This window comes from Mauremys mutica, chromosome 24 (assembly GCF_020497125.1).
Source record: "Mauremys mutica isolate MM-2020 ecotype Southern chromosome 24, ASM2049712v1, whole genome shotgun sequence".
In the NCBI taxonomy this organism is placed as follows: domain Eukaryota; kingdom Metazoa; phylum Chordata; order Testudines; family Geoemydidae; genus Mauremys; species Mauremys mutica.
The window spans coordinates 989,103-1,011,035 of record NC_059095.1 but is presented as its reverse complement, the minus strand read 5'-3'; the positions used below and the strand labels follow the sequence as shown (position 1 = coordinate 1,011,035).

The 21,933-nt window shown below is 43.9% G+C and overlaps 1 protein-coding gene across 1 annotated transcript in view; it reads right to left on the bottom strand.

Moving 5' to 3' along the window:
* Positions 1 to 9,477, bottom strand: part of ARHGEF18 (Rho/Rac guanine nucleotide exchange factor 18) — a 43,099-nt gene extending 33,622 nt beyond the window's left edge. The window contains exons 1-3 of the mRNA XM_044998671.1: positions 9,399 to 9,477; positions 5,058 to 5,125; positions 3,253 to 3,316 (exon numbers count right to left, since the gene is read on the bottom strand). The gene's annotated coding sequence lies outside the window, so the exon portion shown is untranslated. The remainder of the gene's footprint in view (positions 1 to 3,252; positions 3,317 to 5,057; positions 5,126 to 9,398) is intronic.
* Between the last annotated feature and the right edge of the window lie 12,456 nt (positions 9,478 to 21,933).

Genomic DNA, 21,933 nt, shown 5'->3' with positions numbered 1-21,933 from the left:
ACTTCTTCAGATACAGAGGTTATGTGTCCCCTGACTGAAACCCTGCTTAACAGAAGTCCTTAGTGCTCTGCATTAACTTCAGCTTCCTTGCAGTCCCAAGGTACAGCCTCCCATAGAATGCTGACTATCATCACTGTGACATGAGACTAAGGTGTGGATAACTGAGGCAAGGTCCGTATCTGACAGAGTCAGGTGCACATGACTGAGTGCCCTGGGCCTCAGCTGCTACCTAAGCAACCACGGACTCCCTCTTTTATAAAACCTTGAACTTGCTAACCTCTAATACAGGTCGCTGCCTCCACTGGATGGACAATGTCATCTTCCTTAATGTTCCTGGTTGGTTCCCACATCCTACCAACATTACTTCAGCAAGCCCTCATCCACATCCCACTGTACCAGCCAAGTCTGACATACAAGAGACACAGATCCAAAGATCATCAGTATACTGAAAACAATGTAGCCTCTATTCCTCCCGCCCATGTACAGAAGGAATAATAAAACAGACCCCTACGGTGCCCTGCCTCCAGGCGAAAGAGAAACTGCCCCAAAGCACCCTTTCATGAAGAAAGGAGTAGAGCAAGCAACTCTGTCCCTGCTGCTAGGAAATGCAGATGTATCAGTAAATCCTAGTGGTGAGTTGTAGCAAAGGCAGCTGACAGACCCAAAAGAATCATCCACCAACAAGAGGAAATCCTCTACCAATGGAACCTATGTGTCTCATTCCTAAGTCCAAAACCTGACTGATTTCCACAGCCCAGTCAGAAGCCAGAGCTTCCTGACACAAACTCAGTGACTTTGCCAGAAAAGGAAGATTGGATGGATACTAGTCAATTGTTAGCAAGGTCAGCGTCAATGGGTAGCTTCTTGAGCAAAGGACTCATAATAGCTTTCTTGAGGATAGCTAGCATCCAGTCTCCAGCAGGGAAATGATGACAACCTCAACTAACAACAGGCACAGTATTTCCCTGCTTGCTTTCACCAGCCAGGAATGATCCAATTCACAGCAACCTGCTGTCTTCTACAGCAACTCCAGAACTATACTGAGAAAATGACTTCAGACTTTCCTGGCTTAAAAGTGAATTTCTTCTTTTTATTGATGCAATAGCTTTGGTCCTTTTATAAAAGTTGGAGAAGGAAGAGTGCAAACAAACCATCCCCTGGAAGTGCAGTGTACCCATCATCTTCTAAACAAACAATATTTCAGACATTAAGCCAATGTCACACTAGATAGGACTAGAACTTGGTAAACAAAGGTTGCAAAAATTGTTTTTTGGTAGCCCGCTGAACCATCAGGCTAGAAGCAAATTTGTTCACCAAGTGTGTAATATTTTCATGTATATGCCAATTTCCTTGAGAATTTCAGACTGCAAATTTACTAGAGTGTATGTGGCAGATGTAGTGCCTTTAAGGAAAGCTACAGCACTAAAGAGGCTGATACAGTCTTTCAGAATCGTCATCCACATTCCAAAAGTCCTGCAATATGTATTTATAAGCAAATCCAACAGCTTTTATCTTTTCACTGCCAAAACCAAGCAGAACACACACAAAATATTCCTAAATGCCAATAAGGTCAAACCAATCTTGGATCCTTCAGTGCTGTTTCCTTGCATCTTAAGGCCTACTCCTGAAATTACTTTCACTTAAAAAAATGCCCAGTTAGATGCAACTTACTGTTTTCAATACAGCGTATACTAGGAGTAAAGACATGTACTGCCCATGGCATTAGCTGTTCTTTTCAACTTCTTAGCCCTTCTACTTTTGACTATGTTCCCATTTTTCAGTCTACCTAGCAGAGTCTGCACTAAAGAAAAAGTCATTTTCTGAGTTCAATTAGCACTGTCTGCACACTGCTGAGAGTCATCATTGATTGCTGTTAGCCCATCACACCAGACCAGACTGTATACCACAGAGTTGTTCCAATGACAAGACCTAGGATTAACTTTTTCCATTTTCATTATTCTTTCATTTTTCCTATTTTAGTCTCTAAACCTCCCCATAAGGAGACAAAGCCATTCTTGGCAACAAAAACAGTCACCTATCTTATTCTAACAATTAGTCCCCCTGTGCTGTTTCCTCAGTAAAAGCGTTAAAAAAAAAAAAAAAAAAACCACCTTGAAATGCAAGTCAGCCACCACCTACCATACACACACTGGCACTCCAGATAACAGACATCCTCATCTACAATGTGTCTCAGTAAGTAACACAACTCAACAGAGACCAATGCATCCAGGCAGAGACTAATTTTGTCCTTGTTATCAACCGAGTCATCTTACAACCTGAGGAGTCTGTTTCTCCCCTTAAACACACACCTGTCAACTCCTACCACCTAAAATTGTATTTACGCACACATAGGGCTGGACTGTGATCTCACTTACATGGGCAAACACAGAACAGTTCTAACACACTTACATCAGTGTAACAGAGAGCTGACTCTGACCCACTAGATGGAGAACACCTTGTTAGCATTTTATGTAATCACTGATTGAAAAGAATAGCTGTACCTCAAAATAAATACCAGTATCCGAATTCTAGAAACAACTCAGAGCAAAGGTGCAGAATCTTACAGACTGTTTGATGAGAGCAAGTTCTGTGATGGTGAAAATGCCCATTTGGTGGGATCCAAAAGGCCTCAGCACAGCTTCAGCACCACAGCCATGGTGGGATAGGGGGAGAAAAATGATTTGTCTATTGGATAACAGTGCTTGAAAGCTCCATGGCAATAGCAAAAAGCTATTTCAGAGCTTATACTTCAAAATAACTGCTCTTTTCAAATATTTTTCCCCAATCCCTTTTCCAAATTTATGACAACAAAGATATATCTTTCAGATGGCTAATGCCTGCTTGTCTCAGAGACTGCTAGCTAACACCAGCTGCAGGCAAATTTTTAATAGACAATTATGAAAATCTGATGTAAAATGAAGGTTCAAGTTCACAGTTCTAGTCTTTTCAGAAGCCAGAGAATAGGCAATCAATGAGAAACTAGCTTATCGATCTTTCTTCACTGCGATATTTTGAGGTTACACAGCAAGAAGGTATAAAATAGAATAAAAATATAAACGGATAAAAACACACAGGAGACTTCTAAGCGCTACTAGCTCATTCCCAATGGGGAAAAATGAAGTCATCTTATTAAGAGAGACCTTTTCTAACCTTCAATAATACACTATATATTGTTTCTAAAACAAATTAAAGAAAAAAGTATAGAACTCAACAGACAAGCCTTGAGCACAGAAATCATTCTTTAGTACAAACCTGGGTAAAAGCACTGGGGTGAACTTTGTGGGGATCCAGGAGGTCTGTGTTGCAAATCCTTCTGCTATAGGAGAAAAAAAATAAAAAAATTCTTAAAGGGTGCCCTTAACTAAAAAGATGAGAGCATCATTTCACAGTGAACCATATTTTCAGCATCATGAATTACAGATTACAGGTGGATCCTTATACTTAAAACTAGGAAACCAAAAGCTTTTGTAGAAAAAGTTTTTAATTTTTTTCATATTCTAAAACAAAATGTATCTAGACTTAAAAATTACAAACAAATGATAAGAATGCTTTGCAGAGTATAAGCAGGACTAAGCCTTGCCTACATCAGAAAGCTGCACAGTTTAAAGGTGTGATTTAAATAGCTTTATTTAAACCACGAAAACCCATGTGGACACTTATTTCAGGTTAAGGGTAGTTTATTTTGGTTTATTTTAAAGCAATTCCTAATTGGCTTAAGCTGGTTTAAACCAAAAGTAGAGTGTCTGCACAGGGCTTTGTGCAGGTTTAGTTAAAGCAATTTAAATCATAACTTTAATTACATCAGTACAACTTTCTCACACAGACAAGTCCTCATTCATATGACACAGCAATGTCCAAAGGTCAACCTGTTAAGAGCCAAGATGTCAATATGCAGGAAAAATAAATAATACATTTCTGTAGCAGGTAATTATTATGGGGGGTCTCATTGCATTTCATTATTTATTGTGTCTTCTGTTCTCTGTCAGCCTACTTCTCTCTCCTTCCTCTTGTTCTAAGAGTAATTTGTGGGAGCCTGGTTATGTATTAGAGTTTGTAGAACGTTGTATCTGCAAATGGAACATTTCTATTGCACAGAAGATAGGCACAATAGCGTTTGCATGTTTAAAAACAACAACACAGGATGATGTGAAAATACAAAGTAGAAAACCAACAATAATTCTGCCCTCAGGACTGGGCTGAAAATTGATTCCTTCTCTCTTGACTGCCAAGACTTGGGCTGTTCTGTGCTCTCTGTTCTTTCCCATATTACTCCCTGCTCTGCCTTAGGTCTCCGAAGCCAACAGTTGCACGTGGGGAAAAAAACACCAAAATTTGAATGCAAGTCTCAATAGGTAAGTGAAGGAGGAAATTATATTCAAATACCATGTTTTAAAACACAGGAATGTACTAAAAATTTTTTTACAAATACATAGTTGATTATGACCACACTGTAACCTTATATGGAGCATATTTTGATAGAGATAAGTAAAAAATGAACTGCTTGGCTAGAAGTCAAGGCACTGAGCCATGGCTTGCAAAGATTCAGAAGAAGATGATTTTACAGTTTAGAACACAAAACCACTATTTCTACAGTGCTCAGATTATAATTAGCATGTAACTGTTCTGATCAAGCCTCCCTCCTCTCATGTGAGCATCCTCAAACATGGACCAACAATGCTGTGTTACCTATTTATCCATGCAGTGGCATTAAAAAAACAGGGGTTCCAAAAATTAAGAATATGTATGATTTGCTTTGAGAGAGAGAGAGAATGTTTCAGGAACAAATAATGGGCTCAAGGACCAGGAATTCCTGAGGGTGAATCTAACACTGACTTGTTATGTAGCCTTAGGTAAATCAGCCTCTCTGCCTCAGTTTCCCCACACATACATAAACCATCAAGGGATACTATCTGGACCAGTTAGTAACTATTCAAGGATTTGAAGATATAGTGTCAGATTCTTAGCTGGTGTAAACCAGAGTAACTCCACTGAATACAATACACTATTTAGGTGATATTACTCCAATCTTATAAAGGAAGAAAAGTTGTAAAACCAACCTTGGGTCTGGTACTGCTGCATTCAGCCAGTAAGGTCTTGCAGTTCTTGTGGACATTTACTGCACAGTCTGAAATGTACAAAACATTTAAGTTATTCTTACCCTCCCCATTTCAACAGAGAGAAATAACCAATTTCTCAGATTTGAAAGGATCAGGAAATGACAACAGGTATTCCACTGGGAATACTTACTGTGAAATGTCAACTCTTGGTTTTACACCAAAATGCTCAAACTTGTAAGAATGAAGATAAGAGCCATTATTTAAAAAGCTCGTGCCAACAAGATGTAGTGGGTATGAAAGAACACCATTACCAGAGTACCTTTGGGGCATCTCCAGACGGCAACCTAAGGCAGGAACAGTACCACATAAATATACTGCTGTTCCAACCCTAGTACAGTAGAATGGATATAGCAGATTCATATTGTTATTCAGTGGCACAGAACAATATTCTTTATTTGCATGGTCTCCTAATGACAATATGAAATATTTCAGTCTCCTACAAAAGTGCAGTTAATTACTCCCTTTTTCTACAATATTTTTACCTTGTATATTGCAAGTTTATTCTTTTTGTTGTGTGCATGCATGCATATGCATATGATGTACGAACCATTTCTTGTTTAATCAAGTCTATTCCTTTGCCACCATCTTTTAACTAAACTTTAATGAAGAAACCAGCAACCAGTTTTCTTCCTTGATCTCACCTCAGATTCCCCACCTCACCAAAATGAAAAGTATACACAATCTTCATATTTCAAATCATTCTCACAAACATTAATGAAATGAAAAATGAGCATTACATGCCCATTTACAAAGAGAGAAACACACTCCCAAACAAAAATATAACTGTCAGAAAATCTTGCAAATAACAAATGTAATTAATTCTAGTAAACTCTTGTAAGGAGGATATTTGTTAAAAGCTCTCACTGCTTTCTGTAAAGAGCTCATTATTCACTAATATTCTTCTGGTTCATTACCACCTCTGTCAGAGCACCATATTCTTCAGATTCTGAACTGTTATTCCAAGGCAAACTGAATCAAGTTACCTAATTCAGGCAATAGACCAAACAAATTCAGAGACTAGGGTAATTCTTCATGTACAATGTATACAGTGTCTTTTTACATGTGGATGGTGAATAGGAACTGATTAAATTAACTGAAATAGGCAACAGAAGACCCTCAAAGTAGTGTCAATGATCCTGATGCCACCACTTTTATATGGCATAAGGCAATTGCTTCCACATCATGGCACTAGAGCATCCTGAGATAAGAGATAACACACAAGACCTTTCCAACCAAGATTAAATCCAATGCCCTTTTCCCATCAAAATAATTATAACCCAAGGGGTGGGCAAGGCAGAGGGGACCAACTGGATGACACCACTCTCACACATCCTCCAGTAGCTCCCCTGGCCCTCTGTAAATTAAGATTTTTCCTTATCTGGAGACAATAGAAGCAGGACATCAGAAACTCAAATATTAAGGGAAAGCTGATTTTTTTCTTCTTGCAATGGACACAAAACATGCTTATGACGACAGCTAGAACAGGAACACTTGCACTGTAACTGCTTGAGAAAAGGCTGTTTGTGCCTAATGCACTGGGGAAAACTGTTCAAGCAATGTTCATCCATGCAGAAATATAACTCCTGTTATGGTGCCAGTCAGCAGCACCTAGGGTGGCCTGTTTTAAGTATTGCTGGTGTAAGATAGCTACATGCTCATTTACACAGCAGTATTTTCCACAATTACAATAAATGTCTGAGAAGAGAATACAAACAACATGCTTATCCAGGCCAAATATCTACATAAATTAATGTTAGCAGCCATGTTGGTTCCAGGTTATTAGAGAGACAAGGAGGATAAGGTAATATCCCGAAGAGCTCTGTGCTACTCCAAATTTGTCTATTTCACCACCAGAAGTTGGTCCAATAAAAGATAGTACTTTACCCTCCTCTGTCTAACTAAATTAATAACAGTCACAGACTCAGGCCCATTGGGGATGAGATGACAACTGGAAATGAAAGGTGCATATGTGCATGCTTTTTCCACACGTGAGAAGTGTAAGTGCATGTCACATACAGAATTTTCAATAGAAAATATCTCTGCAAAAAGCTTAATTTTGGCAACTAAAACTAGAAATACTGCAAAAAATGAACTAGATACTGAAACTGGATGATGCTAAATGTTTTAAAAGTGCTTTCAATCCTAACTTTAAACCAAAGAAAGAATTCTGTATTAGCCATTCGACATGGGGTATAAGCTGATGAACCCACTAAAACAACACAAGCACCCCACAAAATGAAGAGCTCAAAGAAAAAAGGGAAAATCAGCAGATTCAGGAAGATGCCAAAAGAGCTCTCAGTATTTGTTATGGATTTCTCAATGGACATAATGAAGAGCCTAATGGCAAACGCACCCATGCAACAAACCAGTAAACTTTTGAATGAAACCACCATAAAACTCGAATTAGAAACCAAGTATTTAATGACATTATGTGTGATTGAACAGGCCCTGGAGACTGAACTCCCTTCTTATGCTTGGGGCAGGACTGAGGCACACTGGATAACTTTCTCCCCAACACTGCCCCAACCGCTGCCTGTGCTATACCAGCTGTGTGAATAATCAGTGTCCAGAGCTGTCAATCTAGCACCTTTCACCAGCTAAACACAATCCAATTTAAAAAAAAAAAAAAAAGAAAGAAAGAAATTAACAATAAGGATATTATGCCACTGTTACAGTGCTTGATAGGTTTAAACTGAAATCTAGGTGTTCCACTTACAAAAGGTCACAGGTGTAAGGTCATCAGTACACATGCATTTTATAGTTTGCTAATATCATGTTTTTGTAAAAGTAATCTCTCAGCTTCCCGTACACCTAGGAATGCTGGCTATAAGCACCTACAAGCTTCATTAGAATTCCATATATAACTATTTGGGTGAGCTTGAATAAACTTCCACAAAAGACTAAAAATATATTTAAAACGTTGTAAAAAGGGAAATCTTCACATTGACTCTCTAAATCTTTTATTCACTTACAAAAAGTTATAATACAAAAAGCTACCATGAACATTCAATTGATCAAACTGATTGGACACTTGTATCACTCTATGCTTAGACCTATATCGGTATAATCACATTGCTCAGGGGTTTGAAAAATCCACACCCCTGAGCGACGTAGTTATACCAACCCTACCCCCAGTGTAGAGGAGAGCTTTTCCTGGGGAGGTGGATTAACTATGCTGATGGGAGTTCACATAAGTGTTGCAGCTGTGCCGATGCAGTGTTTTAAGTGTACACCCGCCCTTAGTGATTAGGTTAAACAGTTCCTTTTTCTTTAACCATTAGTAAGACTATGTCCTATTCTCTAGACTTATGTATTTGTTAAGATAACTTTAAAAGAGACATCAGTTGAAAAATATACTTCTGGTGGAAAACTGTTCACCTATCTTTGTTACAAGCAACACCTAAAATTACCAAATCTGGGAGATTAATTATCTATTTGACAGTACCGTGTGAACAGTCAGTTTCATTGTTTCCCTGTATTGTCAGTTTGTTTCCCTTGTTGTAGAATTCTTTCACACAGCAAGGGAGAGAGAAACACTCTAGAAAATAGGAAAAAATGCAATTGTAAAGCCTCAAAGATTGGCAAGAGAATTCATGGGCAGGTGTTGTATCTAAAACTGCCCACTCAATGTGAAAAAAACCAGAGTGAAAGAAACTGATAAAGCCTTTTATAATCCCACCAAATTTTATAAAATATGCTTGTTATAGCTATTTGACACCCTTCTGACTGTAGTGCAGCAGCATCATCACTATAGTTAAAGGTGAAATAATATACATTTGCTCATTCTCTTGCAGATTGGTGGATTTGATTTCTTCTCTCTAAACACAAGATCTTTTAGCATTCTCTATTCCTTCAGAGCACCTTTCTGAACAGAATATTGGAAAATTAGAGACAGTTCAGAGAAGAGCAACAAGAATGATTGGGGGCATAGAAAAACTCAAATGACGAGTAATTGAAAAGATTGAGACTGTTACCTTAGAAAGGAGATTAATAAGAAGTAAATAAAATAATGGCTTGTCTAGAAAAGATAGATGGGAGCTTCTGCAATTGAAAAATGGCAAATTCAGAATTGACGAAAGAAAATACTTTTTCATGCAACATATAATTAGATTGTGCAACTCTTTGCCACCTGATTTTACTAAAGCCAAGAATTTGGCAAAATTCAAAGAAGCAATGGACATTTATATGCTTAACAAAAGTACCCAGAGTTATAACAATTAACACTAACAAAAAGAGTATTGGAAGGGAACTAAAACCTCATGTTGCAGGATTTAAACCAACCTCTAATTATTAGAGATTAAGATGAGGCCTTCAGGGCGGGCAGATTATCCCACATCTGCTTCCTGTGGAGTTTCTTGCTTCCTCTGAAACATCTGTTGCTGGCCACTCATCAACAGCATACTGGACAAGATGGAGAATGGGTCTGATCCAGTATGGCAATTCCAATGTTCCAGAGCAAATAGTCAATAACAAACATCATAAAAGATCATTTTAATGACCAAAGATATTAAAGTTATTTTCTGGTAGAATATAAAAGTTTCCCCTTGCCTTCCCAAAAGTTAGTTTATACAATACAAAGTGCTAAATAAAACATTTGAGGTGGATGACTGATCCGAAATTCTGCTTTATGTAAAAATAAACAGCTCTCTCCCAGACTTATTGAGATTCATAACAATATTTACAACAGTACCATAAGCCCAACAGGCTAAAATGTAACAAGATATCTAGCACAATTTGAGAATACGGAAATTCTTTCAGCACCTATTAAAATCCAGCTGCTCTGGAACCACCACTGACAATTTAGGATTCAGCTAATATTTACTCAAGGTGTATGCAGCTACTGGCACTACCAATTTACAAGTCAACATGTAGGAGTGCTTTTATTAGACAACACATTAGGTAGCCCAAGAGATGTTGCCAGGTTATGCTGACCCACAGTATCTGACAAGTCACTGACCCATTAAGCCAAATTGGACCTGCCAATACATTCCCTCCCACAGCAACTAGTACAAGACTGACAGGCAGATACGAGAATGTCCAATAATTAATATTGGGCTCCTATGTGGAGCTATGACTCACCAGGCATGATGAATGGGCATGACCCTGCCCCCTGGACAATAAATGCATTACCTAGTAAAGTATCAGAGGGGGAGCCGTGTTAGTCTGGATCTGTAAAAGCAGCAAAGAATCCTGTGGCACCTTATAGACTAACAGACGTTTTGGAGCATGAGCTTTCGTGGGTGAATACCCACTTCGTCGGATGCATGTAGTGGAAATTTCCAGGTGCAGGTATATATAAGCAAGCAAGAAGCAAGCTAGAGATAACGAGGTTAGTTCAATCAGGGAGGATGAGGCCCTGATCTAGCAGTTGAGGTGTGAAAACCAAGGGAGGAGAAACTGCTTCTGTAGTTGGACATGCATCCGACGAAGTGGGTATTCACCCACAAAAGCTCATGCTCCAAAACGTCTGTTAGTCTATAAGGTGCCACAGGATTCTTTGCTGCTTTTACCTAGTAAAATCACTCTTAACTGGTCATTTGCAAATCAGTTGTGGCTAACATCTAGGTATGCTGTAATCAGGTTGAATCCTTACTGCTAATAGTCACGATGTGGTTCTGGTGCATTTGTTTTTTTTTAAATTAGACAGAGAAAGACTGAAAACATCCTTGAAGCACAATTCAGTTATAAGATTTGGAAATCTCTGTCACTGTTTGCAAAGGTACAGAGCTTGCCCAAGGATATGCTCACTACCTAATGGATCTGACCTAACAGAAATGAACTGTGAACCAAATACCTTTCCCTTGACATTAACGATTCCTCTGCTGTCAGACATGCTTGGAGTCTTCAGAAACCAAAAAGGAACCTTTTCTCTCCATATGAAATACAAGATTATTTCTCTAGCCTGACTCTACAGGAAATGTCATGTAGTTCATGATGAATGTGCTTCTGGAGGATTAACTATACAGGTATTTGTTTAAAAGTACGCCTTAAAACACTAATTTGCTGTAAACTCCATTTTGATTCACAGCACAAATAGTTAGAATTAAATCACAAACTGTGCTTTCCAACACCAGTGCATCTAGGATTAGCCACTAAAACACACCACCACATGCTTATGGAAATTAAGTTGTTTATAATATTTCATAGATCTTACATAAGAACATTTTGATGTATCCATAGTCCAAGGTAGCTGAATAGACCTGAAGATACGCAATCAGCTTCTTTTGTTACTACCGGTAGTACACAGTTCCAGAAAAGGGAACTGTCTGTGACAATCTCATCAGGGAGATGGAGTTTCAGCTGAACTTGCAGCAGTTTCTGAATTCAGTAAATCCAGGCCATGTATCATAATCAGTTCAGAACAGATTTAACTTTGTCCTAGTGGCTCCAGTGACTGGCACCTGTTTGTTCTGCTAACACCTAAATGAGTAGAGCAGAAGCAAAACTGTACAATCTGATGTAGCAGCAGGAACAAGCTACACTGAAAAGCAATGAAACCTGTACTTATTGAGTCATTTCATTTTCCTTATTAAGACTATTCTCTCTCCTAAAACAAGCAAGGGGATGTTTTCTCAATGTATTTGTTTTTAACAAATTCTATTCTAAACGTTAGATAAGTAATTTTCAAATCACTCCCCCTCCCACCACCACCACAAAAAAAATTTTTTTTTTAAACCCAAACTCAATAACAAAACCGATTCAGATCAGGCACTTTGTTTCTTTTTTAACTGTTGCAATACAAAATGAGCATTTTAACCTAATTTTTTTTCCCCATTTCTAGTTTCTCAGACTCTTCCAACTACAAATGCTGAAAGTGTGTCTAAACATGCTATTAAGAGCATTATGGAGTTATAGCTAAGGGAGTGAATTAGCAACTGAGACATAATTACAAAAGATATTTAAAACATCTGATAGGTGAACATTAAGTGGAAGTGCAGCACATAATGTCTGATAGCTCCTGTTTGAGAGTCATATTTCATATATGTATTTTTGCTTTGCAGCTGTAAGTACCAACCAACCAACCACTCAAGCAGAGTTTTTAACCTCAATAAGGGAGATGTGCCAAAGACTCTAGGAAGTCCATTAGCGACTTCACTTTTGCTGCTGATTTTAGGTGGAAGAAGCCCAGATATTATGGTGACAGGCATGCAGTATAAAACTCTTAGATAGACAGTACATTACTAAATTCTGCTTAGTAACTAAGGAGACTTGACACACATACACAGTCTGTGATACTGCAACACAAAAACGAAAAACTGCAGTATAAAATTTTCTTTTGAAAACTAAGTACAGAGGAAAATTTATACAACTAATCCCACATATCTGATAGCAAGACAAGACACTAACTCCACTTATTTTTTTCATACTATTCTATTTATTTTATACTATAAAAACACTGAATAGGCAAAGATTACATATTCTTCCTGCAAGTCTGTTCTGAAGACTCATGTTCTACACAGATAAAAAAATAAAAGTCCTGTCTGACCTACAGGAAAAGTGAATTAACATGATATATAAAGCAACTGCCCAAATATGAGAAAATAACCTCCCTCAAACATCCCAGATGGTCAACTTTCTAAGACAGGGGCTCATCTCCTAATGCCCCAACTTGATTATGTACATCACAACATAAAATCAACTAAAATAAGTTATCCTCTACTTTAGTACACTATCAGCTCCCAGAAGGGTTTTTTACCCATGAAAGCTTATGCCCAAATAAATCTTAGTCTGCAAGGTGCCACCAGACTTCTCCTTTTTTTTTTTTTACTCAATACAAGTTATAGAGACACAGTGCAGCAGTCCACAGAAAGAGTTTTTACCCGCCTAGCTACTGAAGAGTTGGAAATGTGCTGTACCTACAATCACTACAGCTAGAATACAAAACAAAACAAGAAAACCCTTTCATTTACACAGATAGGCAGTACATGGGTGTCTCCACCATGAGAAAGTGACTGCCCCACAAGGCACAATCCTGCATAAGCAGGAGATACAAGACCCCCTGCTGGGGCTTTTCCACCCCTAAACTCTAGGATTTTCTGACATACTTCAAACCTCAATAAGGGGGTGAGGGATCCTAAACTTCTGGTTTCTTCTTTGGTGTCAGGGAAGGCGTGCCCAGTCAATTGAAACCCAATGCCAGAATGCAAGGAGGACTCATAAGAACGGCCAGACCGGGTCAGACCAAGGGTCCATCTAGCCCAGTGTCCTGTCTGCTGACAGCGGCCAGTGCCAGGTGCCCCAGAGGGAGCCAACAGGCCAGTTAATCATCCAGTGACCCATCCCCTGTCGCCCATTCCCGGCTCCCGGCGAACAGGGGCCAGGGACCCGCCCCCCGCGGCCCCCGCACTCCAGAAAGGGACGTTTCGGGAACGGCTCCGCCACCCCCGGGCTCGAGCATGTCCGACAAACCTACAGTCCGAGCCCGGGGCGCTTCCCGCGGGTGCAGGCCGGGCAGCTCCGCTTGCGCTGCCCGCCGGCCCCGGCCCCGGCCCCGGCCGCCCGGGCACAGCGCAGCCCCAGGGCCAGGCTCGGGCCCCCCGGGACGCGCCCACTGCAGGGCCCGCGGGGCAGAGCCTGGGCCCGGCCGCCCCCCGGGCCGGGTTCGCCGCGCACCGCAGCGGGGCAAGGAGCCCAACGGGCCCGGCCCAGCGGCGGCTGCGCTCACGGGCAGTGGCCGGGCGGTGGAGCGCGAGGCCTGGGGCGCTGACACCCCCCCGTCCCCGTCACTTACCGAGGGGCCGGGGGGAGCCGCCGCCAGGCAACAGGAAATGCCCCTATGACCCGGAAACAGCGGGGCAGGTAGAGGAGCAGCACTGCGCATGCGCCAGATGGGGGGGGGCGGTGTGTCTTTCACACACACACACACACCCCCACCCTGAACGGGCGGGGGGAGACTGGGCGGGAGCAGGGGGTCGGGGTGTGACTGCGGGGGTCTGTGACTGGGCGGGAGCAGGGGGTGTGACGGGGGGAGCAGGGGGTCGGGGTGTGACTGGGGGCGGGTCTGTGACTGGGCGGGAGCAGGGGGTGTGACGGGGGGAGCAGGGGGTCGGGGTGTGACTGGGGCGGGGGTCTGTGACGGGAGCAGGGGGTCGGGGTGTGACTGGGGCGGGAGGAGGGGGTGTGACGGGGGGGAGCAGGGGGTGTGACTGGGGGCGGGTCTGTGACTGGGCGGGAGCAGGGGGTCGGGGTGTGACTGGGGCGGGAGCAGGGGGTGTGACTGGGGGCGGGTCTGTGACTGGGCGGGAGCAGGGGGTGTGACTGTGGGCGGGACGGTGACTGGACGGGAGCAGCGGGAGTGTCTAGGGGCGTGTCTGTGACTGGGCGGGAGCAGGGGGTGTGACTGGGCGGGAGCAGGGGGTCGGGGTGTGACTGCGGGGGTCTGTGACTGGGCGGGAGCAGGGGGTGTGACTGGGCAGGAGCAGGGGGTCGGGGTGTGACTGCGGGGGTCTGTGACTGGGCGGGAGCAGGGGGTCGGGGTGTGACTGCGGGGGTCTGTGACTGGGCGGGAGCAGGGGGTCGGGGTGTGACTGGGGGGCGGGTCTGTGACTGGGCGGGAGCAGGGGGTGAGACTGGGGGGGAGCAGTTTAAAGTCAGGCCTGAACCCGGAGGCTCGCAGAGAGCCGGGCCTGTCAGTGATTCCCACGACCACCAGTAGTGCTGCGGGGCCGGGGCCGGCCATGTCCCGACCACATCAAACCAATCGCAACGGCCTCTAGGCGCTGCCACAATATAGAATTTAAACAACTCAGCGAGTCAGCCTCCAAGGAGAGACCAACGTCTACACTGTGGTACAACACCTGTGGCTGGCCTATGTCAGCTGACTGAGGCTCAGGCAGTGGTGCTGTAAAACTGCAGTGTAGACATTCAGGTTTGGCCTGAAGCCAGAGGTCTGGGACCCCTAACTGAGCTATATCTGTATAAAGGGGCTCATTATAGCAGCTTGCAAACCCTGTGGGGAGGTGGAGCAGTGGGCCCAGCTGCATAGCAAGATTCAAGGCCAGAGCTGAAATGCGCATGCAAGCTGCGTGCTCAGACCAAGGTTCCCAATCAGCAAGATGCTGTGCACTATTGTTTTCCAGCACACTGGCTTTCATGTGCTGTGTAGGGCCACCCTATCTCTGTGTTCATTAAACCTACTTATCAGTGAGATGCAAGACAGAAGAGTGAGGGGTTCTGGTCATTCTGTGAGGGTCATCTCAGCATTTCTTTCGAATGGTCCCTTCAGGAACTGAGGAGGTTGGCCTACAAAGCCTGTGGGAAGCCAGGATCTGTAGGGAAAAGAACATGGAGAACTGATCCCTCTGGGGCGTCTCTGAACCACATCAACATGCTTTCTCCAAGAGGGTGCAGGTTTAGAGCAGCAGGTAATGAGGGTCCATCCAGACTCTCAAAGAATCCCTCACAGGCAAAGGAGAGGAATCCACAGGAGATGCTATTTACCCCTTCTATAAGGTTCCCTGACCATTTCCACTGGCCACTGCTCACAGTCTCTTTGCATGCTCAGACAGCAAGTCAGTTCCCTCTTCAAATACTTGAAAGAATAGCATTCGTTTTTTATGAACATTTGGCATTTTATAAACAAGGCCAATAACTTATTTGAACCTAATCCTAGAGATGGATGACAAACTTTCTTCCTCTCAAAGAGCTACCTGACCTATAGGAGCGTCTAGATAAACAGAATCTTCACCAAAGGGGCTTTCCAGAAGCCCTGCCTTTCATCAGCAAAAGTCTGTGACTAGAAACAAATAGCTAGGCTTTTAATTAATGGTGTTTAGTACCTCAGCTGACAGCTTTAGCAAGGTAGTTCATATGTTTGTGTAAAGATCATTTAGGGCTTTACATTAAATGTGGTATTAAACTTATGATGCAATTTTCCATTCAGTAAAGACAGCGCCAAAGTGGTATTTGAAATCTTTGTCAGCTAAGACAATTACAGCCAGGGGCAAGGCATCCGGCAGCAATGGAGAAGTTTTTCAAGCAGAATTCAGCCATGAGTTACAGTGTGCCCCATGCAGCCAGCAGAGTGGAAGGCATTAATATGAATATGTATTTCCAAAGCAACTATTGCCCTGGAGTGAGACATTATACAGTAAAGGAAGTTTAGTTTCCGCATTTGATGCAGAGCTTGTATGCTATACTATATGAATGAATACGTTCACTCTGCTGGAAATAAAAATCTATTTTTATTTTTGCATTATTGATAAGGATTCTGACAAGCAAGCTAATCCTTTGATTTCAGTACCTGGCTACTAAAATACCTGTAGGAAAAAAACCACAAGCTCATGTATTCAAAGCAAAATAAGTTTGGGGTCTCAGCCTAGTTATCACAGAATCAACACACTAAAATCTGGAACTGTCTAGGTCTGCTCAGGAGAAGCCCAGGACTGCAAATCTAGGATGTCATTTGCATGACAGGATTTGGCTGGGTCAACAAAGCTGTGCAGGATTGACTGCAATGATGAGGAGAGTTGGGTGCCTCAGATGGTACTGAGGTGCATTAGCAAAGCTGTGTAGAAGCACAACTCAGAATGAAAATACTGTCCTTAACTATAAAGTCTATTTGTTTCTTGTGAAATGGTTCCAAAGCTGCATATACAAGTGGATGAGACACTGCAGTATTTTGTTCAATCATTGTCTATGCTCAAACGCCATCCTACAGTGAACAAAGCATAATTCACCTACAGACTCATTATTAAAATATTTTCTTCACTACTTGGATTCTGAACTGATCAGACACAAAGTTCTGAATGTCAATGATTAAACACGGCCCTAAAAGACCTGAGACACTTAAATTCATTTTGCCATCAGCTTTGTCAAACTGAAACAACTAACTCTCCTAGTTATTTTCATAATACTAAGTTCAGTCATGACAGACCAGATTCCAGGAGGGGACCCAGACATGACAAGGATTGAAAATAACTGCGTTTGGCCTAATGATGAGATGCAACTTTTTCCACTGACCTCAACAAATGCAATCCTGCCCTACTCTCATCCATTCAGAACACTGCTGTAAAGATCAGTTTCCTAGCCCTACCCTGACCATAACATCCCTCTCTTTGAATCCCTCCACTGCTCTCTTTCTCTATCTCATCAAACAAACTGCTTGTCTTGACTTCATGACTTAGCACCACCCTGACGATGCTCTCTCATTCACTATTTAAATGTCAACGCCCACCTCTGATCACCCACGAAAGCTCATGCTCCAAAACGTCTGTTAGTCTATAAGGTGCCACAGGATTCTTTGCTGCTTATTTTTTGTTGTATTTGTAGCCCAATTCACGACTTTGATGAATGATTTGCATGCATGATTTATCCCTGTGATATAAGACAATAAATTTGCATGCAAAGGTCCAGGAACATTCTAGGAGGTTAGTGAAAAATGAATCCACATATGGAATACATGAAACATTTTACTTCAAACATTCTATTTTCCCTTTAACACTAACAACAAAAACAGCCCCCCCCCCAAGGCCAGCACCCCCACCCCCTCCCAGGCTTTCGCCTGCTCCTAAATCCAGCCCTGCGTGTCACTATAATTTTTCAAAACTGGCACAGGAAAAACATCTGATGCTGGGGGCATGTGTCCTGTGGGCATCTGGACAACGTCAGTATAGAGTGTGCACAGCAACCAGTTCAAATACTGTGTCACCAAATCCAAATGAGGGTTGGATAGTGACAAAGAAAACAGCATTATCCTTCCAATGCTGTTTAATAATCTACACGATAAAACACTTGTTATTGGCACTGAACAAATAGGAGATAGGGAACAACCCAGACATGTCATCAAGAGAAGCTCCATCAGTATCAGGCCTGCTTATCCACTCCCCAGGCAGAGGAGATAAGATCCTGGAGCTGTGTCAGGCAACGCAGGGAATAGGAGGGGCAAGTGAAAAAGCAATGCTGAACTGAAAGGAAAAGAAGATGAAACGTAAAAAGGAGAAGCACTGAACAGAGCCAGCCTGCCCCCTTCCTCTAAACTCCTGGGGTTGCAATGAGCATCCACTAGGATGCAGATATGCGGCAGCACATTCCCAGTTAGCTTCACAGATTGCTTGAAGTCTCGCCTTGTTCCGGCCTACAGCAAGGTTAGCACAGTATCATCATGGCCTTTCGTGGGCTCTCTGGTTCTGCTGGTTGTTTTATTGGACTCTTGTCAGTAATTTCCCATTCCAAATGGGATTCCCAGCACATTTATCACTGGCCCCATGTCACAATAGCCAAACCTCTTCTCTCTCTCTGTTCCCTAAATAGAAGCTTTTAGGCAGCTGTCTCTTTCTAGAAATGTCTAGTTTCAAGTTGACTGCTGGCTTTCAGAGTCCTCTGTCAGGGCTATTAGCAGAAGTTTCCTGTTGGAATTCACAGAACTCAGCCCTTTTCCAGGCCAAGCACTGCCTGCCTACATTAGCTTACTGGTGCTGCACTGGGGAGCCCAGGGCAAAAATGTGCAGACATCAATATATTAAACACAACTGGCAAGACGAGGGGTCACTTTAACATGTCAGAACCCGAGCATGGGACAAAGAAGAGACGCCTGAGCCTGTTTTCTTCTTCAGAAATTAATTCACCACTAGTGAAAGATGCTGGCCCAAGAACCCCAGAGACCGATGGCCACAGAACAGATATAACATGGGTCAGAGCAATGCAAGCCTCCCTCACCAATATTCCTCAGCCCAGCACTGGGGTCTAAGCAGGAGTTCATTCTCCAAGGCCCATTGAGTCCCTCCACTGAGAGCCAGCCAGCAAGGGGTCAGACTGGGACAGACGGGCAATAGTGATATCAAGGTGAAAGGCTTTATATGCCATTGCTGATACCTGAGCCAGACAGTCCCCCAGCCTTTATGATTCACAAGGGTTTAGTGCCATCGAATCTCAAAGGGGAGAAGAGCTTCCCTGAAATCTGCAAAGTGCTTTGGTCGCAGTTATAGATTTCAGCATGTCCCTGGCAGGTAGATCTCTACAGACCCTCTTTCGTATGCCCATGGGACTGAGGGCTGCACACTGCCTCACAGAGCCTTCAACATGTAACCCGTCACTCATCATGGGGCAGAAAACCCCCAATGGTCAAACCTAATCCATTAGAACAGAGACAATCCTGCTGTAACACATTCAATGGCAAACCCTTGGCTCCCTTCCATGGCACAGCCAAGTTGGAGAGCTCTGCTCCTGGCAGTGGCTTCCTGGGATTCATCTAACCTCCTGTTACATAAACATTGGGAGCATGTTTATGAGAAAGGATTAATTTAGACACACCACCTTTTCTACACTTGAGAATGGGGGCTGTCTCCATCTAGACTCCAGTGATGGGGTCCCAATTGCTGCAGAGGACCCATTTAGTTTGAATCCTAGTCAGTCCTGCTGGCATCTCACTTCTAAGGACTTGTCTACACTTACAGCACTGCATCAGTGCTGCTTAGTGAAGACACTGACTATGCCAATGGGAGAGTATCTCCCATCGGGGTAGGTACTCCACCACCCTGAGAGACGGTAGTTATGTTGACAGGAGAAGCCCTTCAGTTAACAGAGCACTGTCTACTCCGGGGGTTTGGTTGGTATAACTACATCACACAGAGGTGTGGATTTTCCACCAGGGCTTAGTCTGTGAATCACCCTCGGTCCTGAAACAGGGGCTCCAGAAAATGTTCTTTAGTCATGCTCTGAACCCCACGTGGTTCTAAGCTGGCACCCAGCTGCCTGCCTCGCCTCCCTCATTAAGGAACTTTATACCTAAAGGTGTCCCTCATTCCAGGCATGGCTGGTGCGATCTCATGGAGAGAGGGAGGCAAGTATGTTTTGTGTGGAGCTATTTAGGATGATTTCCTCTTTCATAGCATGGATTAATGTTACCAGCAACAAAATGACTCCTCTTTGCCTTTCTGAATTAGGAGCACAGGTCCTGCTTGTGCTTCTTACATAAAGGGGCAGGGCTCTGATTCTCACTGGCAATCCAGGTCATAGTCCACTCAGAGTAGCTACTAGACCATCTGTGCCCACGGGAAACAAGACAGACTTGGGGCCTCTTACCCAGCCCTCCGTCCCTTCTCTTTCTGGCCTCTCCTGTAATTTGCTTGCTCATCTAAACTTGTTTTCTCTTCTGCCATGTGGTGGCACTGCTGTTAAAACGCTGTCAACACAGAAATAGCACCAGCAGCCGGCAGGTCTGGGACTACAGGTGCGGGCTCCTCACTGCTATTACTGAGCAGGAACAATAGGAACAGCCAATGTGTGGGGCAGAGGGCCTATTTTGAGAGGGTGGAAAATGATCTATTGCTCCAGGACTGCCACCTGGCCGGCATCGGTATCACTGCTGAAGAAGGAGATCACTCTGGCTGTGCTGCTGCAGGGGAGGGAGAGGGACCAAAGCGCTGCCTATCCAAGGGCCACATCACAGGAGCCCCAGGGCCATCCCTACTTTGCATAAATGGAGCCAATGGCGTAAGCCTTCATCACTGACCCACCGGTGCAGCCTGCAGAGATTCCAGGTCCCAGCAGCTGTCCAGCCCAATCTGAATGCTGGTCTCAGTCCTGGTCTGGGTGGAGAAGGGCCGCTAATTACAGCAGCTGTCATAGAGCTCTCTTCAATGACTCGACCTCCTGTCGAGGTAGCCTGAGGGGAACACCATGCAAGAACAAACTCTCGCTGCCTCAGCCCACCACACTATGTTAACCAGTGCAGCTCAACGTCCCTGAGCACCCAGGAAAGCCAAAGGAGACACTCACAGAGGCCCAGTGAGATTCAGAGCCTTTCCCTTGTGCCAGGGTCTGGTGTCTGCATGTTCATGGGAGATGCAGGATCACAGATCTCCTCCAGCACAGCTCAGATCCAAGCTTTGTGCAGCTCCAGCTCACACACAGCCCCGGGCACTTGCTCTAGACTGCGACACACTGAACCATGTACACATCTAGATGATCCAGGCATTGGGCTCTCCTACACAGCAGACCAGAGCCCGAGCCCCTAAGGCACGCCAGCCTGGGGAAATGAACCCAGGATCCCAACGGCAGTGCAAAGAAACCTGGCCAGCAGTGGCACAGGTCTGAGCTCCTGAAGGAGGCTTGACCTGACTATCAAGGCGGAATCTCCTGCCTGGCAGCACAGAGCACTATACACTAAGTCACTGCTGATGTAGCTCATTGGAAAGTCAAGATCCAGCACTCCAGGGCCTCACTGTAACCATGTCACCCCTCCTGCATGGGAGGAACTCCCTATAAACATCTGCTAAGCCTCCTTCAAACCCCTCCTTGACATTTCCTCAGCTGTGATACCTACGACACATGCAACAGCCAGGCAGCTGGGGAACTCCAACTGCAGCTTCTCAGTCCAACCAGCAGCGTCTCACTCTTTCCTTGGGCTCATTGTCTCTGCCTCTGTTCCTCTGTCTTACCTGTAGACTGTAAGCTCTCTGGGGCAGGGGCCACCTGACTGTTACCTGTTTGTGCAGCCCCCAGCCTCTAGGAGCTACCGCAATGCAAAATAATCAGAGCTTGTGTTACAAACCCGGCTAGAGGCCCTATGCGAGCGGGTCCACCTGTGTCTGTAAAAGCCCCTGTTATACCTCAGTGCCAGACCGAGGCGCCACAAAGGGAAAGATGCTTCCCATGGAGAGCGCATGGGGTGGCCAGTCCTTTCCTCCCCCTCGAAGGGTGTTACTGACCTTGAGCACCTCTGAAGATCCCTCGCTTGGGCGTGAGCTTTGCCAAGGGGCATGGGGTGCAGAGAGAGATCCTGCCATTTCCAAACTCCTGCTGCTCCCTCTGGAAGGCCAATGCTCTGCAGTGCCCCGAGCGGCTTCACCCGCGCACCAAGCACAGGAAGCAGGGG